The sequence below is a fragment of the Scyliorhinus canicula genome, chromosome 3 (genome assembly GCF_902713615.1).
Source record: "Scyliorhinus canicula chromosome 3, sScyCan1.1, whole genome shotgun sequence".
Lineage (NCBI taxonomy): Eukaryota > Metazoa > Chordata > Chondrichthyes > Carcharhiniformes > Scyliorhinidae > Scyliorhinus > Scyliorhinus canicula.
This window is the reverse complement of record NC_052148.1, coordinates 147,421,460-147,444,988: the sequence shown is the minus strand read 5'-3', so window position 1 is coordinate 147,444,988 and position 23,529 is coordinate 147,421,460.

Here is a 23,529-nt window from a genome sequence, read left to right as displayed (position 1 = left end):
CCTGAATATGATCAGAGTTGACTTTTGCGAGCTAAGGGTGGCTGTGCACACAGCAATTCCGAATAAACGCATCTTTTACAACTCCACGCGGTTGAGAACAGACTCTGAGTATTACTTCTTTCCAACACTGACTAATTTAGCAGTGCTGACAATTCCATGCAGATCGAGCTTGGGCTTTTACACTGCTAAAACAGCTATTTTTGTCAGCTATTTTTGTGCCTATTTTAGGCCAATAAAATATTTATTTTTGTTGTGTGCACTTGTCCTCCCCGCCCTCACCAAAGTTCAGCTCACTAGCACAGTCGGAGCCCTATCTGTGGGATGGCCATTAAAAGACCTTGTCACTCAGCTATTTCATAAATGTAAAGCACACTTAACAGCTGAATTGGCAGAAGTTCCATCAATTACATCAGTTAAGTGCCTCATTAGCTGTTTGAAGAGTGTTAAACGATCATTAATGCAGGCATGTCAGGATTGGCTGATTTTTTTGCTGTCCACACTCGCAAAATTTCATTGTACATAATTGCCCAATTGAAAGGCACCTGCATCACCCTTCTGTTAACTGGTTGTGTATATACATAAAAGAGCTGAGTCATCCTTATTAGTAAAGAAGTGAACAATATTTAGACCTGAGTTAATGTTCTAAAAAAACTAGGTTATTTTCAAATCCACAAATTGGTGTACTTTCCACTAACAGATTGAAGTTATTTCTGTTTGCTCCCCGGCAATTTGTAACATGTTCTAGTTTGTTTGCCACAGCATCTGATGCTGTCGTTCCTTCTTGGTTTTTTTGGTTTGTGTTTATTGACCAAGTTCTCAGTCGGTATCCATTTCTAACCTGAAACAAATGTGACACTTAAGGAGAGGTTTAAAACAAATCAGCTACTTAGAATTCATGGCAATACATAACATTTAAAAGAAAAATGCAAGTGAGTAAGACACATGGTGAGCAGGCAAACAGTTTCAGTCACTTAGCTATTCTTCAGCATTCCCAATTTTCTGTCTTAATTCCAATTTTTCAGATTTTCCTGGTTAGGAATTTCCTCAGTGAAGGGTAAATAAAAAATGAAATTGGAAAAAGGGGCGTTCCCAGGCTGTTTGTACGGCAATGGTAAGTTTATTGTAACTGATGAGACTATCTGCTTTCTGTTCTAAGCTCCCTGGTTTTTGATAGTAGGAACAGCTGGGATCTTTAAGCTGCTGAATGGCAACACAATCTGCCATTTTCACTGCTCCGACTGTCACTTTTATTATCTCCCACTGTGCTTCAGACCAGGAGGTAAAAAGATGCTCCTGGGACGAGCAACAAACCATATGGATTAAGATTTTACTCTTTGCAAATGGCATTGCAAGTAATCTGGTGAACTGTTTATACCATGGTAAAAAATATTTTCCTCTCTGAACAATTTCCATGAATTTTCAAGGATTTCTTATTTTACATATGTATAGGCAACCCAAATAACACTCCCTATTCAAAATCAAAGTTGTCACCATAACAGTGGCTTGCTTCTCATGTCAAAATCATCTGCTAAAGATAAAGCATTTTCCCATCTATTTTTCCAAATATTTTTGAATAAATGGTGAACGCTGATGTAACAGCCCCTTATTAATCTTCATATTGTTATGCTTCTGATTTTTAGCACACTGACTGTACTTGATGTGCGTGTATGTGTGTGCGTGTGGAGTGTGTCATGGACAGGGGCGAGATGTTGGGATAGTTTCCTCTTTTTTCACCTCTCAACTGACTGCGAAAGACATTTTAAAATGGAATACGTTTCAACCCTCAAGAATGGACATAAGACAGGTTTTCTTGTAAGTTTTAAAAAATAATTTGTTCTGAACGCCTGAATGTATTCACGACAGCACCCCCACACATGCACAGAAGTGCACATACACACAAGAAAAGGTGATTACAAAAGAGGTAGCATGCACTTATGTTTTAAAAAGTCCAGAATTCACTGCTATACTTATAGAACATAGAACATACAGTGCAGAAGGAGGCCATTCGGCCCATGGAGTCTGCACCGACCCACTTCAGCCCTATCCCCATAACCCAATAACCCCTCCTAACCTTTTTTGGTCACTAAGGCAATTTATCATGGCCAATCCACCTAACCTGCACATCTTTGGACTGTAGAAGGAGACCGGAGCACCCGGAGGAAACCCACGCAGACACGGGGAGAATGTGCAGACTCCGCACAGACAGTGACCCAGCAGGGAATCGAACCTGTGACCCTGGCGCTGTGAAGCCACAGTGCTAATCACTTGTGCTACCGTGCTTCAAGATTGAACTTGAAACATTGCAGACCTGATGATTCTCTTCTTGTTTCACTGAAGAGATGGAGGTTGAAAGTTTTCATTGACAAATTCACAGTGGCTCCATAAAATGAGTTTCTGCCTAGGTTCCAGTTTCAGGGCAGTCAAGTCCCTGTCGCAAAGATCTGGCTTGTTTCTCCAAATTGGTGGGTAAAAGGTTAGCCAATTCCTTGTATGTAAGTGGACTATAGGCAGGATGCTTCCTTTGCTGGGCTGGATCGATTCCCTCGGAGTCTCCAGTCTGACTGACTGACTCCCAATATGTTCGTTAATAAATGTTCCTTATCATAACCCGGTTTCTGACAGGTGACCATAGCATAAATTGTCCACATAAATGGTCCCTGACAACTAAGTGTTGACATGCCATGGGGGTTGGGTTTCATCTCCTTGTAATAGAATGGGTTCTTATCACACCCTTCCTGTCGATTCAAATCTGCAGGGTGATTGTGCACTGGTTTCTGGTGGTATTTGGACATAGCAGCTATTAAATCCACAGGGGAGATCTGTTGCATTTTAATGCCTCTTTGATTAAATTTCCCAAAAAGTGCACTTGCATTTTAACATCCTGCCCAGGCCAGCAGGCTAACTTCAAACCTTGTGCAGTTTCATGTCCATGTATCAAGTCCATCTATATTGATTGACAAGCAGGGAGGTCACCTAACCTCTTGCCTCCATCTTGTTTACGCACAGATTGTCCATTTTCCATTTTCTTTTAAAAATCCATTGGTATAATTGCGTGGGTATGACAAAAAAGAGGGGAACTGCTATCATCTACAGAAGAAGGTCATGCAGACATGATCCAATCATCTGTTCCATTACTTGCCCTGAGGTAACTATGGCAACAGGCTTGTGCTGTGTCTAGGACCTAGATTCTAAAATGGTCTTGGTGGATTGAAAGTTAGCAAATGGAACATTGCTATTCAAAAAAGGAGGAAGAGGAAAAACAAGGAACTGCAGGCCAGTTAGCCTGACATCAGTCATGGGGAAAATGCTGGCATCTATTATGAAATAAATCGTAGCAATACATTAAAAGTCACCATGGTTTTACAAAAGGGAAATCATACTTGACAAATATATTACACTTTTATGAGGATGTAACTTGTAGTCTAGATAATGGGAAACCAGTAGTTTTACTTGGATTTCCAAAAGGCATTTGATAAGATGCCACACAAATGACTAATGCAAAGCAAGGGTTCATGGAGTTGAGGTTAATATATTAGCATGGATAGAAGAATAGATAACAGACAGGAAGTAGAGAGTAGGGATGAATAAGGTATTTTCAAGCTGGCAAGCTGTAACTAGTGGAGTGCCACAAGGAGCCTTGCTGGGCCTCAGCTATTTACAACCTATGATTAATAACTAAAAGTGAGAGAATGAGAGTAATGTACCTACGTTTAATGATGCTACAAAACCAGGTACGATTGAATATGATTTGGAGGACACAACGAGGCTGCATATGGACAGTTAAGTGAGCAGGTTCTGAAGGGGTTTGACAAAGTTGATGCTGAAAGGTTGTTTTATTCCTGGCTGGGGAATCTAGAACATGGGGTACAGCCTCAGGATAAGGAGTCAATCATTTAGGATTAGAGTTAGAGAAAATGTTACTTCTTCACTGAGGTCGTTGTGAATCTTTGGAATTCTCTGCCCCAGGGGGTTGTGGAAGCTCCATCATGGAGCACATTTAAGGCTGAGATAGAGGCATTTTGTCTCTCAGGGAAATCAAGAGATGTGGAGAATGGGAAATTGGAGCTGAGTGCCTACATATCTGTGGGTTTTGGTTTCATTTCAAATTGTGCCTTCATTGTAATTAAAGGGTTTCCTATAAGAAAATAAACAGGGTTTAAAGAAAGACTAGGTTGTGTAATAATATCCACTCATGTATGTGGTGAGATACAGACAGGCAGTGATTGACACATAGGATGACCAATGAACACACAACACAGAACAACCAATCACCAGACAAGACACCACCATTATAAAGCCCACAGGGCATTAAGACTCCCGCTCTTTTCGGGACCCAGACACTGAGACAGTCAGAGTGCACAAGTCAGTGGATATTATTGCTATGTGAATGCTAGTTAGTCTGGTCGAACCAGTAAGAGGTCGTCAGTAGGATTAGTAGAGTGTCAACCCACAGCTGTACATGTACAGCCGTTCATTGTTTAAATAAAACCGTGTTGAATCATCTCCGGTGTCAGACGTTTGTTTCTAGCTTCCCTGCATCCAGTTGCAGTTAAAGTCAAATCAACCCGCCTAACACATCATGGTACCAGAGTGATATTAATCCTGCCGAACCTACCTCGAGTAAATCTGCAACGACCAGAAAGTGGTCATCCAGCGACATGGAAAACATCCAGCCTTCTCCTCAGCTCCGCATCTCCGGCAACCTCGCCGCCAATTGGAAGATCTTCATGCGGAAATTCCTCCTGTATATCGAGGCCTCCGACCTTGAGGCAGCATCAGATGCAAGGAAGATTGCGCTGTTTCTCTCGACTGCGGGGGATCACGCCATCCATATTTACAACTCGCTTGCGTTTGCCGATGGCGAAGACAAGACGAAGTTTAAAACGGTCCTGCTGAAATTCGACAGCCACTGCGACATTGAAGTGAATGAGAGCTTTGAACGGTACATCTTCCAACAGAGACTTCAGGGTAAGGATGAACCTTTTCAGTCCTTCCTGACCCAGCTCCGCATCCTGGCGCAGTCATGTAATTACGGCTCAGGGGCTGATTCCATGATCCGGGATCAGATCATTTTCGGGGTCTACTCCGATTCCCTTCGACAGCAGCTCCTTAAAATAAAACAGCTAACTCTCTCCATCGCTATTGAGACGTGCGTGGTCCATGAGCATGCCAAGAATTGTTACTCCCACATCAGGGTGGTGGAAAATGCAAAACTGGCCTCCAACGAGGCAGAACGGCTGCAGGCCATTGAAAAAATGCAAGGCCTGAGCATCGAGGAGAGTGGCCGTTTTGCGCACTTTCCCGGGTCCCGGCGCATGCGCACCACAGCTGGGTAGATGACGAGGCCGACAACCCTAATGCGCAGGTGTGTACGTCGGCCGACCGCACTGCGCATGCGCATTGGCGCACATAACGTGCTGATGTCAGCGGTATGACGTGTCCGAATTATGGCTCCGTCCATTTAAAGCGGCAATGTCCAGCCAAAGGACGGCAATGCCTACAGTGCGGGAAGCCTGGCCATTACGCGGCCTGCTGCAGGTCCGATCCACCGATTATCAGCCAGCGGTCCCAGATACGGCGCAGAAGTATCCGTTTGGTACAACAAGACATGCAGGATACTGATCCTGACAGCCCAACAGATCCCGATGCTGATTGCTTCGAATCTCCATATCGGGTGGGCATCAGAACCACACCAGAGCTGGTCTCCACTGCACCTGCAACCCGCCTTTCGATCCTCAGTGTGGATCCCGACGACGAGTGGTATGCTCCGATTTGGAGCCCCCACGGTGGCCTGGCCCGTGATCGGGGCCCACTGATCGGCATCCGATTTAAACTGGACACCGATGCGCCTGCGAACCTTATATCGCAGTCAGATCTCAACAGCATCCGTGATCGACTAAGCATTCTTCCACCAGCATGCCAACTCCTCGACTACAATGGCAATGCCATAGCTGCCAGTGAATCGTGTCAGCTAGGGGTATCTCACAAGGAACTCAAGGCAACCTTATGATTCGAGATTGTTTGGCCTGACAGGGCGTCCCTGCTCGGTGCTCACGCCTGTAAACTCCTGGGTCTGGTCCAGCGAGTCCGCACCATGAGTGGAATTCTCCTACACCCCGCAGGGTCGGGGAATCGCCCGGGGCCGGCATAAATCCCGCCCCCGCCGTGGCTGGAATTCTCCGCCACCTGGGAATCGGCGCGCCCCGCCCGTCGTCTGGCCCCCCGCGCCGATCAGCGGGCCCCCTGTGGCGATTCTCCGGCCCGCGATGGGCCGAAGTCCCTCCGCTGTCAGGCCTCTCTCGCCGATGTGGTTTAAACCACCTCTGTGCTGGCGGGAGTAGGCGGCGCGAGCGGGCCCCGGGGTCCTGGGGGGGGGGGTGGCGCGGGGCAATCGGACCCCAGGGGGTGCCCCCACGGTGGCCTGGCCCGTGATCGGGGCCCACTGATCGGCAGGCGGGCCTGTGCCGTGGGGGCACTCTTTTTCTTCCGCCGCCGCCACGGCCTCCACCATGGCGGAGGCGGAAGAGACTCCCTCCACCGCGTATGCTCCGGTGGTGACGTCAGAGGCCACTGACGCTCCGGCACATGCGCGGACTAAGGCCTTTCGGCCAGCCCCGACACCGATCGGCGTGGCGCCAATGGCCGTTGGCGCCAGTTGGCGGAGCGGACGCCACTCCAGCGCGGGCCTAGCCCTAAAGGTGCGGAGAATTCCGCACCTTTTGGGGAGGCCCGACGCCGGAGTGGTTGGCGCCACTCCGCCCCACCGGGTAGGGGAGAGTTTTGCCCCATATCCTCGACACCGGCGACTACCTCGACCGATGTGAATCTCCAGGCCGAGATAGACGACATCCTCACACAATACCACAACGTGTTTGATGGAATGGGCATGATCCCATATCGCTACAAAATTCTGCTAAAGCCGAACGCCGCCCCAGTGATCCATGCACCACGCCCGGTGCCGGCTCCTCTCAAGGATCACCTGAAACAGCAGCTGTAAGACCTCCAAGACAAAGGCATCATCTCAAGGGTCACAGAACCAACAGATTGGGTTGGCTCCATGGTATGCGTCAAAAAACCCTCTGCTGAACTCCGCATTTGCATTGATCCCAGAGACCTGAATCGCAATATCATGCGGGGGCGCTACCCGATCCTGAAGCGTGAAGAGCTGACCAGTGAGATGGCTCATACCAGATTCTTCACCAAGCTGGACGCCTCCCGGGATTTCTGGCAAATACAGCTGGACGCGTCTAGTCGGAAGCTGTGCACGTTCAACACTCCGTTCGGCCGCTATTGCTACAACCGCATGCCCTTCGGTATCAAATCAGCTTCCGAAGTATTTCATCGCATCATGGAGCAAATGATGGAGGGCATTGAGGGGCTGCGAGTATATGTGGACAACGCATCGTCTGGTCCACAACGCCCGATGATCACATTGCCCGCCTCAGACAGGTCTTCCAGCGGATTCACGAAAATGGCCTCCAGTTCAACAGAGCCAAATGCTCGTTTGGTCAAACCGCTATCAGGTTCCTGGGTGAGCACATTTCACAACACGTGGTGCAACCTGACACCGACACGGTGTTGGCCATCAACGACATGAAGACCCCGGAGGACAAGAAGGCGGTCCTCCGCTTCCTCGGGATGCTGAATTTTCTCGGGAAATTCACTCCCAATTTGGCAGCCCACACCACGGCCCTTCGGCATCTCGTAAAGAAGTCAACAGTATTCCAGTGGCTGCCCGCACATGAAAGGAGTGGCTCGAGCTAAAGGCGAAGCTCACCACAGCCCCAGCACTGGCGTTCTTTGACCCAACCAGGGACACCAAGGTATCTATGACGCAAGCCAGGACAGCATTCGGGCGGTACTCCTCCAGCGAGATGACACCTCGTCCTGGGCTCCTGTGGCATATGCCGCCAGGACCATGATGCTGACCTAGCAATGGTATGCCCAGATCGAGTAGGAGTGCTTGGGTTTCCTGACAGGAATAGTCAAGTTTCATGACTAAGTATATGGCCTGCCGAAGTTCACGGTGGAAACAGACCATAGGCCTTTAGTCCACATAATCCAGAAGGATCTAAATGACATTACGCCTCGGCTACATCGCATTCTTCTTCGTCTCCGCCGATACGACTTCGAACTCATCTACACACCGGGTAAGGAGCTGATCATCGTGGATGCCCTATCCCGATCCAACACCACACCGTGTGAACAGGGCGACTTAATTCGCCACATAGAGGCACAGGTGCAGTTGTGTGCCAGCAACCTACCAGCCACTGATGAACGTGTGGTCCAAATACGTGAAGAAACTGCCAAGGATCCTCCACTGCAGCGCGTGATGCAACACCTCGCCAATGGCTGGCTAAAGGGGCAATGTCCCCAGTTCTTTAACGTTAAGGACGAGTTAACGGTCATTGAGGGAATCCTTAAACTGGACAGGATCGTCATTCCTCAAAGCATGCGAGCTATGGTGCTCGGACAGATCCATGAGGGTCACGTTGGGGTCGAAAAATGTCGACGCAGAGCTCGGGAGGCAGTTTCTTGGCCGAGCATCAACCAGGACATTGCTGACACGGTCCTCAACTGCCCAACCTGCCAGAAGTTTCAACCGGCTCAGCCCAAATAAAAACTGCAACAGCACGAGCTTGTGACCTCTCCGTGTCTAAAGTGGGGGTAGACCTCTTTCACGCCAATGGGCGTGATTTACGGGCTCCTGGTCGACTAGTTCTCCAGCTACCCGGAGGTGGTGAAATTGTTGGACCTCACGTCTAGGTCCATCATCAAAGCCTGCAAAGAGACGTTTGCCAGGCACGGGATACCACTCACAGTAATGAGTGACAGCGGTCCGTGTTTTTACAGCCAGGAGTGGTCTGATTTTGCATGATCCTACAACATCACTTCCAGTCCCCATTACCCGCAATCAAACGGGAAGGCCGAAAAAGGGGTCCATATCGTCAAGCGGTTGTTGTGCAAGGCTGCAGACTCAGACTCCGATTTCAACTTGGTGCTGCTGGCCTACAGGGCGGCCCCTCTGTCAACTGGTTTGTCTCCGGCGCAGATGCTCATGAACCGCAACTTGAGGACGACTGTTCCAGCCATTCACATTCCAGACCTTGACCACCTCACGGTGCTGCAAAACGTGCAGCAATCCAGGGACCAGCAGAAGATCGCGTATGATGCGTTGGCTCCCACAGATGTTGTTCGCGTCCAGTTGCCTCAGGGAGGTTGGTTGGCCCCAGCTGTTGTTATCAGGAAGGCCGCCCCAAGGTCTTTCATTGCCCAATTGGCTGATGGTTCCATTCTCCGGCGCAACAGGAGGGCGCTGCGGAGAGTTCCCTGCCCACCGCCTAACCGCATTGCTCCGCCGGCTAGCTTGCTTCCTCCAGATGTTTCCTGCCACGAAGATACCGATCTACCAGCCATCCCACCTGTCCATGACACCCCCGCAATGCCAGCAATCCCGCCTGTCCAAGTGCGGACGTCTCCTGATCCACTTCTGCGGCGATCGACCAGAATTCGGCGCCTGCCTCAAAGACTGAAACTATAGACTTTACTTTTGTAAATTTCATTCAGTTTGATACGATAGACACCTTCCCATGTATATATGTTAGTTAACTCACTGTTTGTACATAGTCAGACATGTACCTTCACGTTTCATAATTTATTTAAAAAAAGGGGGGGAGATGTCATAATATCCACTCATGTATATAATGAGATGCAGACAGGCAGTTATTGACACATAGGATGAACAATGAACACACAACACAGAACAACCAATCACCAGACAAGACACCACCACTATAAAGCTCACAGGGCATTAAGACTCCCGCTCTTTTCGGGACCAGACACTGAGACAGTCAGAGTGCACAAGTCAGTGGACATTATTGCCATGTGGTAGCTAGTAAGTCTGGTCGAGCCAGTAAGAGGTTGTCAGTAGGATTAGTAGAGTGTCAACCCACAGCTGAACATGTACAGCCGTTCATAGTTTGAATAAAACCGTGTTGGATCATCTCCGGTGTTAGACATTTGTTTCTAGCTTCCCTGCATCCAGTTGCATTCGATGTCAAACCAACCAGCCTAACACATCAGGTTGCTGCTTAGCAACCAGGGGCCCACACTGAAAAGCATAAGCACTTGTGGTTGAGTTGGAACCAGGTATTTGAGAAGAGAGCACCTCTCACAGAAACTTGAAACCCAGGCAGGATAATAGAGTAAGGGGCAGAAATCAAGTTCGAGAAGCTAAAGAACAGACATTTCTAGAAACCAGGGAATGAAAGAGAAGCCGCTAGAAGATTGATGTCAAAGGGACAAAGAACTGGAATTAAAACTGTTCACTTAAATTAATGTGTGGGGCAGAGAGAGGCTCCCAATAGAAGACAGAGCTGAAAGGTGCAGACCTGGTGAAGTCATTTAGCTGGAAGACAGATATCTGAAGTAATCCTAAAGGTGGTGACACCTTAATACAGGATGTGAAGCAGTAGTACTCTGATGGCATGGCTGGGAATCTGAGAGATGGTGTGGAAACTTGAATGCACATGGCTGCCCAAGGTCGAGGAATACTGAAAGGAGAGTTTGAAATTCTGGAAGTGGAGCCTTGGTGAACAGTTTGAATCATAAAATCATAGAAGTATCATAGAGTCACTACAGTGCAGAAGGAGACCATTCGGCCCATTGAGTCTGCACCGACCCTCTGAAAGAACACACTGACGAGGCCCAACCACCCACCTGATCACCTGGTAGATTATTGATTTGTTGATTCATAGATTTATTTGATGCCTTTAAGGATTGATTGAGTGCATAGCAAGAGAACAGAATTATTCAAAACACCCTGACTGCAAAAGGATAGTCCCTGTTTCAGGTAATGAATAAACTATTGAACTTTGGTGTTGTGTCTGTAGAAATGTAGATATTGTTTCATAAAATGTTTCATATAATAAATAGACCATTGTATTCCAATGCATTTAGTAATAAGAATGTATTAAATAATTAGCTACAGCAAGGTTAGTGGCTAGCCGTGACGTGAGAATCTTATTCTCGTAAGGTGGCGCACGTAGACACTGAATTAATTTTGATGGACATCAGTAAATCTTAAGTAATGACCAATGTTTGATCAATAAATCATCCTCTAAGAGACAGACATCTATTTGAACAAATCAGGGGGTCACAGCTGAGAATTAGAAACCAACGAGAGTAAATGAGGGATTAGACCATCGATAAGGATTTCCTTAAAAGTATGACCTCGTGGACAAGGGTTTTTTTCCGAATTTGTGTCTTCATGAATTTTTGAACCATCTATTGATTTACTTATTTTTAAATAAATTTAAAGTACCCAATTATTTTTTCCAATTAAGGGACAATTTAATGTGGCCAATCCACTTACCTTGCACATCTTTGGATTGTGGGAGTGAGGCCCGCGCAGACACGGGGAGAATGTGCAAACTCCACATGGACAGTGACCCGGGGCCGGGATTGAACCCGGGTCCTCAGCACCATGAGGTGCTAACCACTGCACCACCACGATGCACTGATTTACTTTGTTTTAAAGTCATTTCTTTATACTTTTCTTATGATTTATGTTTAACGCTTGTCACGATGTTCTGACCAGTTTATGTATTATTTTGGTTTAAGTTCTTGATTCAGTTCTTATGCAAGTGTGTTATGGGTGAATAATTAACAAAAGTTGTATTTGGGACACCTTCAGTCAACTAGACTATTGACTCTTATTAGGATGTTACACACCTTAACCCATTAACATCACCGAACATTTTGAGACCAAGGGGTAATTTAGCATGGCCAATCCACCTAACCTGTGGGAGGCAACCAGAGCTTCCAGAAGAAACCCATGCCACACAGGGAGGACTTAGAAACTCCACAGAGACAGTGGCCCAAGGCTGGAATAGAATCCGGATCCGTGGTGTTATGAAACAGCAGTGCTAACCACTGTGTCACCATGCTGCCTAAGGAGACCAGTTGGTTCACAGTTGCATTAGCATTTGGGGGATTTGATGAGAAGTCCACAGGGGTTACATTGGGTGGTATCTGTCGCATGACCTAAGGGTGTAGTGTGCCTGTCCACAGTTGGCCTGTTGGTTTAGATGGTCTGTACTTACTAAGATTATTACAGCATAAGGTAGAAAAACAGAAAATACTGGTCAATCTCAGCAGGTCTGACAGCATCAGTGGAGAGAAAAGGGAGCTAACGTTTCGAGTCTGGATAGCTCTGACAAAAATGGTATAAGTTATATATTGTATAAGATATATTTTGTAACTTGTGTTATCCTTAAAAGTCTGTGTGCATCTGTGTAGATATAGGTGGGGCAAAGGGGTATTGCATTATAGTCAATCTTCTCATGTTAATATATGTTTTATTCTTTCATTACCAGTTAATTGGCAGTCCTGTGACTCCCTTCATCCACGTCTCTAAACGAAAATTAAAAGTTAAGGGGTGGGTTTCCCTATCCTGCCAGCCCCGTTTTCCAGAGGGGCGTGCCCCCGCTGGCATCCGGATTGTCCATTCCAGCAGTTGGCCAATGGAGTTTCCCATTGTGAGCCACCCCTCACCATTGAAAATGAAATGAAAATCGCTTATTGTCACAAGTAGGCTTCAAATGAAGTTATTGTGAAAAGCCCCTAGTCGCCACATTCCGGCGCCTGTTCGGGGAGGTCCACATTTGGGAAAGTTACGGGAGTGGGTGCGCTGCCGACAGGGCGGAGGATCCCATTGACGGAGAATCCCGCTGAAGGTTTACGAAGTCAGGGTTCCATTTTTGGGTCTGATTGTCCAGTAATAGCATCAACTGGGATCGTAATAGTACATCTTTCATATGGCATGATATCTCTATACTGGATGAAACAACCAATTCAGGATTGATTGCTTTTTTGTGTAAGCATGAGCAAATGGAATGTCCTGGCTGTTACCTACTTTTGACTTCACCCAGGTTCATTTTGGACATAATGAAGCATATTCTGGACAATCTACACCACCTCCTGCTGCATTATCATGGTGACATCATTCAGGAGGCTGGTTAAGAGAAGATTTTGTTAGGCTTTATCATGTGGTCAGGACACCCATGACCTCCAGCACTGTTCCAGAAATATCGATATTTTTTCATGAGCATAGATAAAAACTCGAAATGTGGAAGCCAAGTTTAAACCTAGCCGGAGACTACAATTTGCAAACTGCACAGCTGGAACAGACAACAGACTGATTTCATGCAGCCAGGCTTTGGACAATCAACTTCCTGCCAAAACCAGACAGACCTGGAACTACCTGGCCAGGTGCTAATGGCCACATTGTGTCAGAACAAACCGTTGTTTATACCTCTAGTGAACCTGCTTTGATAGATGAAAGCTATGCAGACTTGGTGGCACTCAGCTCAGTAGAAGGCCACAGGCATAGCGTGACAAAGACAGCCGTTGACAGAAGACGGTTCAAAACCCTGTTCTGCAACCCCCAGATATGGACCTCATTCTTTCTCCTGCCAGATGCTAGTATTGGGCACAGGCCATAAAGTCTTCAAAAAGGGTGCAACAGCACGAATAGGGAGGCGGTAAAAGGGCCACCTGGAGACCCAGCGCTCTTTGCTTTTTGCACCTTCTTCAACAGCGTTTCCAGAGAGCACCTTTGACTGCAGCCAAGCAGCATCTCCAGCTCCTTGTACCTCGTGGAGAGCATCATCAGACTGACCAAACCCAGAAGGCCGCCCCCGTGAGAAGGACCAAAGACCAGAACTAGCTCCAGATGAGAGGGGAAGCCCAAATTGCTGACTGCAGATCCTGAAACATCAGCTAACCCTCAAAGGCAGAGGAACAGCCTGTCCCAGCCTTATCAAATAGGTATTACCAGCCTTTCCAAGTGAACAGTTCAGATACAGGGATAGGGACCTGTGGATAGGGTAATGTGAATCCTCGGAAGCGCACATCAGAAATAGATAGCTGGTGTACGTTTGAGACTGTTTACTTAGAGATTTAAGACTGTTTACTGAAAGTCCTGTGAAGAGATTGATCGAGTTTGATAGAGTTTAATTAAATTACAATAGCAAGGTCTGATTAATATTGTTTTTCCTTGATAAGGTGTTGAATAGATTTGTGTGGGACCTTCACCTGACTCTTGTCCCCTTTGTCTATCTCACCACACAATGTACCTGAGGTGAAAAGGGTTGCTGCAAACTGGTCAGGTTAGTCGTGGTAAATTTACTCACCTTACCCTTTACAACAATTAACATATGGAAATTATTTATGGGATCATGAGTCTGGGATCATGATTTCAGGTGATGCTTTACCCACACCACCAGCTTCACCTATAAAAACATCTTAAAAGTTGGCTGTGGTTTTGCATGCTGAATTTACAGCTTTAATTTATTGTTTGCCTGTTTTCCTATTTCTGCACTGAAATGTTTGCATAGCTTTCTTTCCCCTCCCCCCCTACCGAATGCTATCTTTTAGTATGATGCATCATATTGCTGTCCTACTGTTACATTTACTCTGTCATAATCCTGAAACAAAAAGCACCTAAGAAGACTGTGGGGATGGGATTTCCTGTGTCAACACTCATTCTGTTGCACGAGGTAGATGAGGAAAACCATTTCATGAAGGGTCATCATCTGAAAGAATCAGTTGCACCTCAGATGCTACATCCACTGACACCACTGCCCCATGACCCACTTTCCAGCATTTGGTCCATTTCCCTGTAGACTACGGTACTTGATATCCATAGCCAGTGTAAGAATCCTCCTGTTAATCCCTGTCTGTCCCTTGTTTTTCCTTTCATTTCTGTTCCTTTGGCTATTTCAATTTAGGTACCTGAACAGTTAATGGGAGCTATGCCTATAAGATGGACTTCACCTTTCATTTAAAAGAAATGAAACTGCGGAGGATGTACTGTTTGGTCTGACATCAATGAGGACACATATTGATGGACTTCCTGTCTGTCAATGGGCCTTATCAATGGATCGTGCTGATTGGTCAGGTTTTTCTCTGCAATGTTCCTTCCTTCGTGAAACTGTCTTTGCAGTTTTAGTTTTGAACTCAGAGCTGAAGGAGACTCTTTTGAGTTTCTCTCTCCCTGAAGACGTAAACTTCTTGCAAATACCTGGTTGGAAACTCTGCTTTCTCCTGGACGACATTCTAATGAGTCTGGAAACCAAGTAAGAATAAAACCAAGGCTGAGAACTGGACTTGATGGGAGGCAAAGACAATCTTAAGGAAATCCAGCAAAGCCACCAGCTGAAAGCAGGGTCAATAGTTTAAAAACCCTCCTAAAACCTCATGTGGAGAACTCTGTTCTTATCTCAGAAAAACTGTTGGTCATTCTGGTGGAGTTGGAACCAAAGAAGAATTACAGATGCCTGAGGATGTGAGGGCCTACAGCTGGGAGTTGTGACTGAAATCTTTTGCCAGAAGATCCTCTTTAGCGAACCAATCACTCCACATCCAAGGAGGACAGCCTACCGCAATGACCTCAACATCCAAATTAAGGAAACTCATCTTCCAGTTCATATCAATCCTCTTATTATTTTTTTTCCTTCCCCTTCCTCTGTGTGTGTGTGTGTGTGTGTGTCTGTCTTGTGAGGGCGGGACAGTAAAAGGGAGAGTAGTAGATTAGCTGGCCGATATTCTATTATAATTATTGCGTGTCTTATCTCCATTTTTGTGATAAATGAACAGTTGCCTTTCACTTGCAAATCAGGTGACTGTAAGTCATTGGAGCAGTCAAGGACTAAAGATCTCAGAAACTTCAGACAAATTATTGGTTGTGTTGGGACCAGGGGGTCTGCAGGGCTAGAATTGGCCACAGCGCCGGCCCTAGGGTTGCTGGCGCCCCGGGCAAGCTGAACTTCGGCGCCCTTGGGGGGGGCGGGGCCATGGGGGGGGCGAGGAGGGGCCGAGGGGAGGGGGGGAGGGGCCGAGGGGAGGGGGGGCGGGGCCGAGGGGGGCGAGGGGGGGTGGGGGCGAGGGGGGGGGCGGGGCCGAGGGGGGGCCGAGGTGGGGGGGGCGGACCCGAGGAGGGGGCGGGGGGGCGGACCCGAGGAGGGGGCGGGGGGGGGCGGACCCGAGGAGGGGGCGGGGGGGCGGACCCGAGGGGGAGGCGGGGATGGGCGGACCCGAGGAGGGGGCGGGGGGGCGGACCCGAGGAGGGGGCGGGGGGGGCGGACCCGAGGAGGGGGCGGGGGGGCGGACTCGAAGGGGGGGCGGACCCGAGGGAGGGGCGGACCGGAATGGGGGCCTGGGGGGGCGGACCCGAGGAAGGGCGGACCCGAGGAGGGGGCGGGGGGGGGACTCGAAGGGGGGGCGGACCCGACGGGGAGGCGGACCCGAGGGGGGGCGGACCGGAATGGGGGCCTGGGGGGGCGGACCCGAGGAGGGGGCGGACCCGAGGAGGGGGCGTGGGGGGGACTCGAAGGGGGGGCGGACCCGACGGGGGGGGGCGGACCCGAAGGGGGCGGACCCGAGGGGGGCGGACCGGAATGGGGGCCTGGGGGGGGCGGACCCGAGGAGGGGGCGGACCCGAGGAGGGGGCGGGGGGAGCGGACTGAGCGGGGCCGCCCTGGGGGAGGGCGGCCACCGCGCATGCGCTGGTTGGCACCGCCCCAACTGCGCATGCGCGGGACCCGAGTCTGGCGCCCCCTAGCACATGGCGCCCCGGGCGACAGCCCGAGTTGCCGGTGCCTTGAGCCGGCCCTGATTGGCCATGCAATAGCCCAGGGTGATGTAACACCTTCTAAATGAGTTGCGGGTTTCTGTCTCCATGACTCTTTCAGGCAGTGAGTTTCAGACTCTCAAACCCCTCTGTGGAAAACATTTTTCCTCATCTCCTCTCTAATCTTTCTCACAATCGTTTTAAGGCTATGCCCCCTGGTCACTCACCTCTCTGCTAAAGTAAGTAGGCCTTTCCCATCCACTCTATCGACTCTATCCAGCCCCCTCACAACTTTGTGCATCACAATCAAATCTTCCCTCAGTCTCCTCTGCTCCAAGGAAGACAACCCCAACCTATCAATTGTTTCTTCATAGCTGCAATTTTCAGTGACGGCAGCATCCAGCTTATGGAACCCCCTGGTCGGGGTGGGCCGATCGGAAGGCGGGGGCCTTTTCGGCAGCCGGGAAATATTTGTGCGGGCATTGAGGGTCGGGCATGTGGCCAATTGGGGTGTTTATTTTTGGATCCAGCTCTACGGTCCGAGTCCGCCATGGAGCTCGGCACGGCTGCTGGAGGCCGCCGCCATGTGTATGAGAATCCAGCCCAGGGTTCGTCTGTAAGCAATAGAGCCAGTTATACTAACGTTGCAAATTCCACATTTCAATTTAATATGACATTGCAACCTGTTAAGTTAAACACTTATCACCTCCTCCCAATAACAGAGCAATTATTTATTAGGTAAAGACTGTATTGTTATAGTAACGAGATCAGAATAATGGAATGCATTAAACATTACGCAAACCCTGCAGGATTATATTAGCCTGTAGTTACGGCACTCTGCATTTCTCATCTGCAATGTCGGAGTGCTGCACATGCGCAATTAGGACCTGGATTTTCCTGCAACAACGATGCTGGATTTTCGTGGAGACTCCGTGCCTTAAATAAAACCCCAGCTCCGGAAGTCCAGCTCCCATTTTTGAGTTGGCATGGATGAGGTACGGTACGGACAGTGAGTGGGTGGGGGGTGGGGTGAGAGGATGCGAGTGGTGAAGGCTATAGTCAACCACACACCTGCAATGGAGTGCCAGGGTACGAAAGGGAACCTTTTAATTGGCTTGCCTTGGCATCCAATAGAGCCTTTGGCTGCCTCCGAACTGTTTCCTAGCGTAGTAAACCCGACTATAGCATGCACCCATCCCCATACCTCTCCGCCTCCCCACAATACCCCAACCCCAGGATAAAGATTCCATTTTTAGCGAATAACTTTTCTGAGCTGAGTGCAGTGAGCTGGAATATTTCTTGACCCTGTGCACTGGCTTCATGAATAAAAATCCAGGACATTGTCTCAAGTCTCTTCCTGCTAACATGCAATGATGCTGCAGCACTCATTGGAAACTCTTTCCTAAACTCACCTAATTGCTTTTGTTGTTTCCAAACTGCCTCCTCAGATTGAAATGCTGCTCCTTGTTTGATGTTATCTGAATAATTGAGGTGAATACTGTAGAAGCATTTATTTTCATTGAATTAAATGGAAATAAAAAAAACGGGAGAAATTTACTGTTCCCCGTTTTGCACTACTGCATAAATGCAAAGTGACTGTCGATAAGTGCTCCAACACTCATTCTGGAGCACACTACCCACTATTTCTCCCCACCAATATCATTGCTGGACCAAGCATCCATTGTTTTTTAACTTATAATTACTTATTTATTTCCAGATATTACAATTTTGCTAAAGCTGCATTTCTTTCCCAGAGCCCTGTCAAAATCTGATGACATCACATTTTAAAGCTTATAGCATTTTTTTTGGAATGGTTCTTTCTCCCAAAATCAAGGAGCTGCATGTTTCCATTTCAACCTAATATTTGCTACTGTTTCCCAGGTTATTTCCATGAAATAGTTCCTAGATTTATGCCTGATAATTGAATCCATTATTTTATGGATCTGTAGCCCGTGATTCTGAGGTTGCCTGCATCTGTTTGTCATTTTATTTGAATATTCACACTGTCTATTTTGTGACTACTAGCATCTCTCCGGCACCGTGCCCCCCAGCGTATCACCGCACTTGTTCCCCAGCACACTCTGGCACCCACCAGCATAGCTCCTCCATGCCCAACACGTGCCCACACATGGCACCAGCTATAGACCCCACTGGTACATCAAGGGTGCGGCTCACAATGCCCTTCTCTGACCTCGCAGGAGAGGTTGGGCCATAACAGACGGGAAAGGGCCCAGAAGAACGGCGGGGTTCTGGACATCAGAGTCCTCACCCCCTATGCGGAATGGGCCCTTGAGATCGCTGGGTTGGCTGGGAGAGAGCAGTCACCGAGATTGGCCCGCAGAAATGAGGGTCCACTGCTCCTTCACTCAGCTGGCCTGTCTCAAGTGAGTTGTCCATGTCAGACAAAATAAACCATCCCTCTCACTGACCGCATGTCCATTGTCTCGTCGGATCTCCACCTGATGGGTTGGGACATCCGGGATCGGCCTTCCCCCACCACCCAAGAGAACACCTCAGAGGAGAGCGCCAAGGAGACCACCATCGAGGTGTGAGAGCTGTCATCCCCACACTCCACCAGCACAGAGACACGCACCTCAGGGGGAGACATTAATGGACAAACATCTGGGGCACAGTCTGGTGAGCATCACACAGTTGCTGATGCACATCAGGTGGAGGCAGGAACATCTAAAGGAGTCAGCAGTCGGAGTTCTGCTGGATCCCAGGACTCAGCTGAGTCACAGTCAGATGCAGAGCCTCTGGACAAGGTTACCCGAGGCTGTTGCAGACTCTAAGACACGGTCTTGAGATTCAGGAGGGGTTGTCAGAGACACTCCAGTGGGTGAATAGACGATTGGAGGAGTCCCAAAAGCAATGTGTGCAGGAGATTGCATCAGCAATGCGTGAAAATGACACCAACACGTCCATGGCGGCGACCTCAGTGGAAAGCCTGGACATGGTGTCCGTGTCATGAATGGTGATATCCAAGGCTTGGCTCAGTCTGTGACAACCATGGCTGAGGGCTTCAACATCATGTCCCAGTCACTGAGGGAAGTGTCCCAGACGAAGGTGGACATTGGCGAGGCACTGCAGGGTAAGGTCCAGTCACTGGGGAACATCGTTGAGGGCGTCAACACCATGATGCAGACAATGGGGAGCCGACAGGACCGCCAGAGCCAGATGATGCAGAGGCCTCTGGAGCTCCCTACAGCTGCCCCGATGTCCCATGGAGACCCCTTGGGCCCTATGGGCACCATCCGGGAGGAGGAAGCGCTGATCGCCACTTCACCCAAATCCCCCCTTCCTGACACCGGTGGGTCTCAAGGACAGCGGGTAGAACATGGTGCCATGGCAATTGCAGCGACAGCTGTAAGCCGACAGGGGCCTCTGGCTCCAGGCACCCCAGAGGACGCCCACCAAGGGCACCAAAGGACACAGGGTGCGAGAAGCAGCAGGCTGTCTCCATTTCCGATGTGTATCTTAGGGACACACCTAGACGTAACGGCAGATCATGGGAGGTGCGGGGCACCGTCTATAGCTAGGGACAATGAGGATTTTGAATTTTCACTATTAAAACATGTTAAACCAGTTATATGTGAAACCTGTCACGTTAATCTTCACGGCGGACCTGCCTGTCCCCGCACCCCCATCTGCACTCTTCTCCCACTTCCTGCCCCCCAGGCATAGTGGTCCTACACCGAGAGCCTAGATGCAGACCCAGTGATTGTGATGGGTGTGAATGCACTGTCAGCAGAAAGACAGGAATCAAGCTCTGGCATAGGCTGAGGAGCACCATAGCACCTTACCTCACAGCGAGTTATTATCACTCTCCCTCCTTGTATATTGACCCACTGACAGTGCCGACACAGGCCCATCACCCTGGAGTAATGTAACACAGACCCTTGGAGGGTGGAACAGTGCATTCGGGGAAGTGTGGCGGGGGGGGGGGGGGGGGGGGGGGGGAGTGTGGGGTGGGGGGGGGGTGGGTCGGGAAATGGCGGGGAAGAGGAAGGAGGAAAATGGGTGGGAGAGAGGGGGTTGCGTGAGTTGGGAGGAGGGAATAGGAGTGGGGATAGGTGTGGTCATTTGGGGAGGGGGATGACTGGGAGAGTTGGGGGAGGGGAGGGGGTGAGCTGACTGACAAAGCCTCATCCTATGAGAGGTGGGCAAGGATGAGGCATCAACAACTGCATCCATTGTGCTTTCTGTAAAGAATTGGAGACCAACAATCAGTTTGGGCTTCCACCCCGGGACCCTCGAATCCCCCAAGCCTCCCCCACAATTACGTGACCTGCCTTCTCCCAGAGTGCCATGCACTAAGCCTATTATTCTGGAGCACCCTGCTCTGCACTCTCACCCCCGGCCACAGCAGGAGCCCCTAGACCTCCGGACTCCGGACCCCTGCCAGGAACATTAGACAGACCGTGCTTGGGTGACCACCCCGATCCACACATTCACCCTCTGCTCGTAGGCATATCCCCAGTGCTGCAGCCCAGCTGTAGAGTGTTTGATTGTTGGCTGCTGCCTCTGTGGTGTCAGCCCCCCAAGGGTTCATGTGAAGTACCCAGGCCTCACAGTTTGAATGGAATGCTAAGCAATAAAACTCACCTGAGACATGGCTCGTGTGTCCACGGAATGCACTTTAGAGCTGTGGTGCTCACATAACTAACAATGCCAATTTCTTATTAGCAATAGCCTTCAGCTATGAAGCTAGGGGCTGCTCACAGTCAGAGGGAGTTAAAGTGACCTTCAGCATATAACTATGGACATGGTTCTGTCCTAGAAGTATTTGGTAGGACAGATAGGCAGCAGCTATAGCTACCCCTGTTATAGATATGCACAATATTGGAGGATGATCTGCAGGCCCCACAGCTGCTCAGCCCCATGCCCCCCCCCCAGCCCATTGATGACGCTAACCTATGGCATCCAGCTTCCCGACTTGCCCCAACCCCCTCTGAGGGGTCCCCCACTCCCCAATGCACTAGGGTAGGGGCTCCTTTGGACACTAAGGGACAATTTAGTGCCCCTTAGCCTTCGGCCAATCCACCTAACCTGCACATCTTTGGACTGTGGGAGGAAACTGGAGCACCCGGAGGAAATCCAGGTTGACACGGGAGAAATTGCAAACTCCACACAGACAGTCATCTAAGGTCAGAATCGAACCTTGATCCCCGGCGCTGTGAGGCAGAAGTGCTAACCACTGCGCCACTGTGCCGCTCTATGCATATTTTATTTAACAGTACTTTATAACAACAGGCGACATGGGCTGTTTGGCAAAGATGTGCATAAGTTTAAAGCTTGCTCACCCGTTGCATCAGATACTGATGGCATTGCAAAATGGCGGCCACATAAATTCACACTAGCGGCTCACTTTTCTGCTTGGCTGTAAATTGACCCATATTGTTGGAGGTATTTTCTGAGGCTTCGCAAGTTGACTTCCACACCAACATTTACGGTTGTAATTGACCCAAAATTTAGGCGAATGTAAGCATAGAATCATAGAATTTACAGTGCAGGAGGAGGCCATTCGGCCCATCGAGTCTGCACCGGCTCCTGGAAAGAGCACCCTACCCAAGGTTAACACCTCCACCCTATCCCCATAACCCAATCACCCCACCCAACACTAAGGGCAATTTTGGACACTAAGGGCAATTTATCATGGCCAATCCACCTGACCTGCACATCTTTGGACTGTGGGAGGAAACCGGAGCACCCGGAGGAAACCCACGCACACACGGGGAGGATGTGCAGACTCCGCACAGACAGTGACCCAAGCAGGAATCGAACCTGGGACCCTGGAGCTGTGAAGCAATTGTGCTATCCACAATGCTACCGTGCTGCCGTCATACCGTGCATGAATATCGTTTCTGGATTGAAGTCGAACCAACAACGTTAGAAGGAAATGGTTAAAGAACTTCCACTGCCTCACTTGATGAATGCCGTTAAAATTGTAATGATGTGGAGATGCCGGCGTTGGACTGGGGTGAGCACAGTAAGAAGTCTTACAACACCAGGTTAAAGTCCAACAGGTTTGTTTCAAACACGAGCATGTAGAATAGTAGGCTCTGTAGCTGTTGTGTGCTAATCTAACTGCTTTCAACCAAAACGCAGAAGAGGTGCTGCAGCTGCATTTGCCAATCCATGGTTAGCTATGGGAAAATACTATTGGGTGTTCTCTGTTCCTGATCAATGCTGGCTATTGCACATAAAAGGAAATGCTTCAGGAGAGGATTGGTTTCAGTTGTTTTGTCCCTTGTCCCTTATGGGTAAGTGGTCTCCTTGCACTTACTACTTAGTCTTAAATATAAAGAACAGCGTGCTTCCAGGGAGACAGTTCACAACCAAAGCCTTGTACCCAGATCAGTTAGCATCAGTGGATGAGAATATTAAAAATACGAAATAAATGTTTAAATGATTTTGTTATGGGAGCATCTCTTCTACTATATTTTATTTATTTTTATAAAGTGATTCTCCATACCCGACGCCAAAATCGTGTTTGACAATCGGGCGGAGAATTAACTCTAACGCCGAAATTGGGACCGGCACCGGTTCGACGCTGGTCCACATGCTCCGCTCCCACCAAAATGCCGTCATTGTGATGCGCACCGCGTGCTATTTCAGCGCCGTTGGTGTATCATCGGCCGGCCCACCCGCAATGCTTGCCCCCGATGGGCCGAGTTCCTGACGTGTGGTCTGAGCCAGTGAGCAGGCTGCGGACTGTGTCCAGCGTCGCCACATTCAGCTGAGATCTGTGCCGCTGGCCGGGCGTGGGCGGGTGGGGGGGGGGGGGGAGGGGGGGGGGGGTTGTCTGCTCTGGCTGAGGAGACTGGTGGAGGAGGGTGGCCAGAGGGGTGAGCTGTGGGGCTGAGGTTTGTGGGTTAGGTTACATGCACAGCCAG